We start from the raw sequence: 7,107 nt of genomic DNA, 5'->3' as shown, positions 1-7,107 counted from the left end.
CATGTACCTATTCCTTTTCGGAGTCTGAAACGTTCTGGAAAGTGTCTCTTATGTATTCCTCCGGGGTTATAGTTTCAATAACATTAGTTTCAACATTTATGGGGTTACCTGAGATATAATGTTTGATTCTTTGACCGTTCACCACCTTCGGATTTGTGCCTTCGAAGTTGTTGATTTTTATGGCACCGGAACGATAGATCTCCTCAATAACGTAAGGACCTTCCCATTTAGAGAGAAGTTTCCCTGCAAAAAATCTTAAACGAGAGTTGTATAGCAACACATAATCACCTACATTAAACTCACGCTTTTGTATCCTTTTGTCATGCCATCTTTTGACTTTTTCTTTAAACAGTTTGGCATTCTCCTAAGCCTGGGTTCTCCATTCATCAAGTGAGCTAATGTCAAATAGCCTCTTCTCACCGGCAAGTTTAAAATCATAATTGAGCTCTTTAATGGCCCAATATGCCTTATGTTCTAGTTCGAGAGGTAAGTGACATGCTTTTCCATAAACCATTTTATACGGTGACATACCCATAGGATTTTTATATGCAGTTCTATAAGCCCATAATGCATCATCAAGTTTCTTGGACCAATTCTTTCTAGATCTATTAACAGTCTTTTGCAAAATTAATTTGAGCTCTCTGTTACTCAATTCTACTTGACCACTAGACTGTGGGTGATAAGGAGATGCAATTCTATGATTAACATCATACTTGGCAAGCATTTTACGAAAGGCACCATGAATAAAATGTGAACCACCATCAGTCATTAAATATCTAGGGACTCCAAACCTCGAAAATATAACTTCTTTAAGCATCTTAATAGAAGTGTTATGATCAGCACTACTAATTGGAATAGCTTCTACCCACTTTGTAACGTAATCAACAACAACTAAAATATGTGTATACCCATTAGAGGAAGGAAAAGGTCCCATATAATCAAAGCCCCAAACATCAAATGGTTCAATAACGAGTGAATAATTCATAGGCATTTCTTGATGTCTACTAATATTACCAATTCTTTGGCATTCATCACAGGATAAGACAAACTTACGAGCATCCTTGAAGAGAGTAGGCCAATAAAAACCGGACTGCAATACCTTATGCGCAGTTCTGTCTCCAGCGTGGTGTCCTCCATAAGCTTCGGAGTGACACTTGCGTAGGATCTGTTCCTGTTCATGCTCAGGTACACAACGTCTAATAACACCTGATACGTCTCCAACGTATCTATAATTTTTGATTGTTCCATGCTATTATATTATCTGTTTTGGATGTTTATGGGCTTTATTAAACACTTTTATATTATTTTTGGGACTAACCTATTAACCCAGAGCCCAGTGCCAGTTCCTGTTTTTCCCTTGTTTCAGTGTTTCGAAGAAAAGGAATATCAAACGGAGTCGAAACGGAATGAAACCTTCTAGAGAAGTTATTTTTGGAAAGAAAGCAATCCGGGGGACTTGGAGTGCACATCAGGAAAGCAACGAGGGAGGCACGAGGCAGGGGGGCGCGCCCTCCACCCTCGTGGGCCCCTTGTGGCTCCCCTTATGTATTTCTTCCGCCTATATATATCCATATACCCTAAAACCTTCGGGGAAAAGAATAGATCGGGAGTTCCGCCGCCGCAAGCCTCTGTAGCCACCAAAAACCAATCGGGGCCCTGTTCCGGCACCCTACCGGAGGGGGGGAACCCTCACCGGTGGCCATCTTCATCATCCCGGCGCTCTCCATGACGAGGAGGGAGTAGTTCACCCTCGGGGCTGAGGGTATGTACCAGTAGCTATGTGTTTGATCTCTCTCTCGTGTTCTTGATTTGGCGCGATCTTGATGTATCGCGAGCGTTGCTATTATAGTTGGATCTTATGTTGTTTCTCCCCCTCTACTCTCTTGTAATGGATTGAGTTTTCCCTTTGAAGTTATCTTATCGGATTGAGTCTTTAATGATTTGAGAACACTTGATGTATGTCTTGCGTGGGATAACCGTGGTGACAATGGGTTATTCTATTGATTCACTTGATGTATGTTTTGGTGATCAAGTTGCGGGTTCCGCCCATGAACCTATGCATAGGAGTTGGCACATGTTTTCGTCTTGACTCTCCGGTAGAAACTTTGGGGCACTCTTTGAGGTTCTATGTGTTGGTTGAATAGATGAATCTGAGATTGTGTGATGCATATCGTATAATCATACCCACGGATACTTGAGGTGACATTGGAGTATCTAGGTGACATTAGGGTTTTGGTTGATGTGTGTCTTAAGGTGTTATTTTACTACGAACTCTAGGGCTGTTTGTGACACTTATAGGAATAGCCCAATGGATTTATCAGAAAGAATAACTTTGAGGTGGTTTCGTACCCTACCATAATCTCTTTGTTTGTTCTCCGCTATTAGTGACTTTGGAGTGACTCTTTGTTGCATGTTGAGGGATTGTTATATGATCTAATTATGTTATTATTGTTGAGAGAACTTGCACTAGTGAAAGTATGAACCCTAGGCCTTGTTTCCTAGCATTGGAATACCGTTTACGCTCACTTTTATCACTAGTTACCTTGCTGTTTTTATATTTTCATATTACAAAAACCTATATCTACCATCCATATTGCACTTGTATCACCATCTCTTCGCCGAACTAGTGCACCTATACAATTTACCATTGTATTGGGTGTGTTGGGGACACAAGAGACTCTTTGTTATTTGGTTGTAGGGTTGTTTGAGAGAGACCATCTTCAACCTATGCCTCCCACGGATTGATAAACCTTAGTTCATCCACTTGAGGGAAATTTGCTACTGTCCTACAAACCTCTGCACTTGGAGGCCCAACAACGTCTACAAGAAGAAGGTTGTGTAGTAGACATCAAGCTCTTTTCTGGCGCCGTTGCCGGGAGGTGAGTGCTTGAAGGTATATCTTTAGATCTTGCAATCGAATCTTTTTGTTTCTTGTTTTTATCACTAGTTTATTTTATAAAAGAAAACTACCAAAAAAAATGGAATTGAGTTTGTCTCATACGCTTCATCTTTTTAATATCTTTCGTGAGTATGATGGAAAGGAAAATTGTGCCAAAGTACTAGAAGAAGAATTACATATAATGCTTGGCATAAAATATGTGAATGATGAGCATGATTGCAATGTTGTTAGTATGAACTCCATGAATATCCATAGTACTAATGATGATTGCACTAGTCATGATGAAAATATCTCTTATAAGCATGTCAATTTTTGTGGAGTGCATTGGGTTTGCAAGTACACACCAAATAGGGAAGATAGATATTGCAAGAGGCATAAGCATTTAGAAACTAAATTGTTGCAAGAAAGGCTAGATGTTTGTGCTGAAAATTTAAATTTTCTTAGCCGTACTTGTGAACTTTGCAATGAACATGATCATTTCAGTACCCAATGCAAATTGTTTCATGATCGTATCGTGTCCAAAAATTGTGATGACTTGATTTCCCTTGCACATCATAATGAACTTAGTTTGCTCTTGGGTTATGAAGAAATGAAACGTATAACTAAGGTTATTCCAGAATTTTCCCTTGATAGAGTTCTTCATTTTGATCCAGAGGAAATTTATATGTATTGCGCGGTAATTGCATTGAAAATCCTTATATTGCCAACTACATAAAGAAAATAAAACAAATAGAAGATGAAGAGAATACTAATGAAAGGGAAGAGACTTCCCAATATCCTCCTATTATTTCTTATGATGAATCAGGTAATGAGGAGGAGCCTTCTATTCAACCAATCTGATTAATAAGGAGCTCCAAAAAGAGGATTGAACCCACACATGATGTGGTGAAGAAGAAGAAAAGGAAAAGGAAGAGAGGTAAAAAGATATCTCTCCCAAATAATGTTGCTCCTATTATTGTTGTGCCTCATGAAAATGAATCAAAAATAATTGTGGAAGATGATGCACTTGATGATGATCTCGTTATGCTTATTGCTTGTTGTGATGATTATGATTGGGAAGATAATGATATTCCTTATGATCTTGAAAATCCTTTTGGCACTTGCTTGGAAGAATATGATAATTGCTATACTATTGGTGTTATCCATACTATTAATGATGAGAGTGATTATTCTTATGATATGAAAAGGCCCAAGCTTGGGGATGCTATGTTTGATGAAGATGATGTTTTTGAGAATATATTTGCTGCAATTAATGTTTGTCCCAAGCTTGGGGATGCTACGTTTAATGAAGATGATATTTTTAGTCTCTCAAGTTTTGATATGCAAATTTATAATGATGATAGCATGCCTTCTACCTTTGATGATTATATTGATGAAAGTGGGTTTGGAAGAGTGTCAACTTTAGGAAGTAATGATCCCACTATTTTGGAGGATGTTTAATCTTATAATATTTATGAAAGTGGATTTGGAGAGGTCATGACTTTATTTAGTGATGTATCCACTATTTCGGAAGAGGTTTCAATCGATTATGATGAGAACAAAGTTGCTACTTATGATGATTATTGTGATGAAACTTATGCTATAAAAAGTAGTGATGATTATATTTATAAAACTTGTCATGATTATGAGTACCCTTTCTCTGAAAATTACTCTTTTAATGTGGAAACAATTTATAGTATTCAAGTCTCTTATGATACTCCCACTATTCCGAATGAGAAGAATTTTGCTTATGTGGAAAGTAATAAAATTTCTATGCTAGTAGATCATGAAAATAATGCTTTAGGTGCTGGTTATATTGTTGAATTCATTCATGATGCTACTGAAAATTATTATGAGGGAGGAATATATGCTTGTAGGAATTGCAATAATATCAAGTTTCCTCTCTATGTGCTTAAAGTTTTGAAGTTATGCTTGTTTTGCCTTCCTATGCTAGTTGATTGTTGTTCCAATAAGTTGTTTTCTCACAAAATCACTATGCATAGGAAGTGGGTTAGACTTAAATGTGCTAGTCATATTCTTCATGATGCTCTCTTTATGTTTCAATTCTTATCTTTTATGTGAGCATCATTGAAATCGTAGCTAGGGGCGTTAAACGTTAGCGCTTGTTGGGAGGCAACCCAATTTTATTTTAGTTTCTTGATTTTTGGTTCTGTTTAGTAATAAATAATCCATCTAGCTTCTGTTTAGATGTGGTTTTATGTTTTAATTAGTGTTTGTGCCAAGTAGAACCTTTGGGAAGACTTGGGTGAAGTCTTTATGATCATGCTGTAAAAAACAGAAACTTTAGCGCTCACGAGATTTGCTTCAACTTTTTATTGGAGAGTGCTATTTAGTTGATTATTTTTTCAGATGATTACTAGAAAAATTCCTCAGGTCCACCAATTTATTTTATAATTTTTGGAGTTCCAGAAGTTTGCGTTAGTTACAGATTACTACATACTGTTCTGTTTCTGACAGATTCTGTTTTTCGTGTGTTGTTTGCTTATTTTGGTGAATCTATGGCTAGTAAAATAGTTTATAAACCATAGAGAAGTTGGAATACAGTAGATTTAACACCAATACAAATAAATAATGAGTTCATTACAGTACCTTGAAGTGGTGTTTTGTTTTCTTTCGCTAACGGAGCTCACGAGATCTTCTGTTAAGTTTTGTGTTGTGAAGTTTTCAAGTTGTGGGTAAGGATTCGATGGACTATGGAATAAGGAGTGGCAAGAGCCTAAGCTTGGGGATGCCCAAGGCACCCCAAGGTAATATTCAAGGATAACCAAGAGCCTAAGCTTGGGGATGCCCCGGAAGGCATCCCCTCTTTCGTCTTCATTCATCGGTAACTTTACTTGGAGCTATATTTTTATTCACCACATGATATGTGTTTTGCTTGGAGCGTCATTTTATTTTCTTTTGTTTTGCTTGCTGTTTGAATAAAATACCAAGATCTGAAATTCTTAAATGTTAGAGAGTCTTCACATAGTTACATAATTATACAACTTCTCATTGATCTTCACTCATATCTTTTGGAGTAGTTTGTTGTTTGCTCTAGTGCTTCACTTATATCCTTTTAGAGCACGACGGTGGTTTTATTTTGAAGAAATAGATGAACTCTCATGCTTCACTTATATTATTTTGAGAGTCTTTAGAACAACATGGTAGTTTGATTTGGTTATGAAACTAGTCCTAATATGATGGGCATCCAAGATGGGTATAATAAAAACTTTCATATAAAGTGCATTGAATACTAAGAGAAGTTTGATACTTGATGATTGTTTTGAGATATGGAGATAGTGATATTAAAGTTGTGCTAGTTGAGTAGTTGTGAATTTGAGAAATACTTGTGTTGAAGTTTGCAAGTCCCGTAGCATGCACGCATGGAAAACTTTATGTAACAAATTTGAAACATGAGGCGTTCTTTGATTGTCCTCCTTATGAGTGGCGGTCGGGGACGAGCGATGGTCTTTTCCTACCAATCTATCCCCCTAGGAGCATGCACGTAATGCTTGGTTTTTTATGACTTGTAGATTTTTGCAATAAGTACGTGAGTTCTTTATGACTAATGTTGAGTCCATGGATTATACGCACTCTCACCCTTCCATCATTGCTAGCCTCTTCGGTACCGTGCATTGCCCTTTCTCACCTTGAGAGTTGGTGCAAACTTCGCCGGTGCATCCAAACCCCGTGATATGATACACTCGTTCACACATAAACCTCCTTATATCTTCCTTAAAACAGCCACCATACCTACCTATTATGGCATTTCCATAGCCATTCCGAGATATATTGCCATGCAACTTTCCACCGTTTTGTTTATTATGACACGTTCATCATTGTCATATTGCTTTGCATGATCATGTAGCTGACATAGTATTTGTGGCAAAGCCACCGTTCATAATTCTTTCATACATGTCACTCTTGGTTCATTGCATATCCCGGTACACCGCCGGAGGCATTCATATAGAGTCATACTCTGTTCTAGTATCAAGTTGTAATCATTGAGTTGTAAATAAATAGAAGTGTGATGATCATCATTTTCTAGAGCATTGTCCCAAGTGAGGAATAAAAGAGAGAGAGAGAGAGAGAGAGAGAGAGAGAGAGAGAGAGAGAGAGAGAGAGAGAAAGGCCAAAAAAAAGAGAAGGCCCAAAAAAATGAGAGAAAAAGAGAGAAGGGACAATGTTACTATCCTTTTACCACACTTGTGCTTCAAAGTAGCACCATA

The sequence above is a fragment of the Triticum aestivum genome, chromosome 3D (genome assembly GCF_018294505.1).
Source record: "Triticum aestivum cultivar Chinese Spring chromosome 3D, IWGSC CS RefSeq v2.1, whole genome shotgun sequence".
In the NCBI taxonomy this organism is placed as follows: Eukaryota; Viridiplantae; Streptophyta; class Magnoliopsida; order Poales; family Poaceae; genus Triticum; species Triticum aestivum.
The sequence above is the reverse complement of the archived record's forward strand: the minus strand, read 5'-3'. Positions refer to the sequence as shown.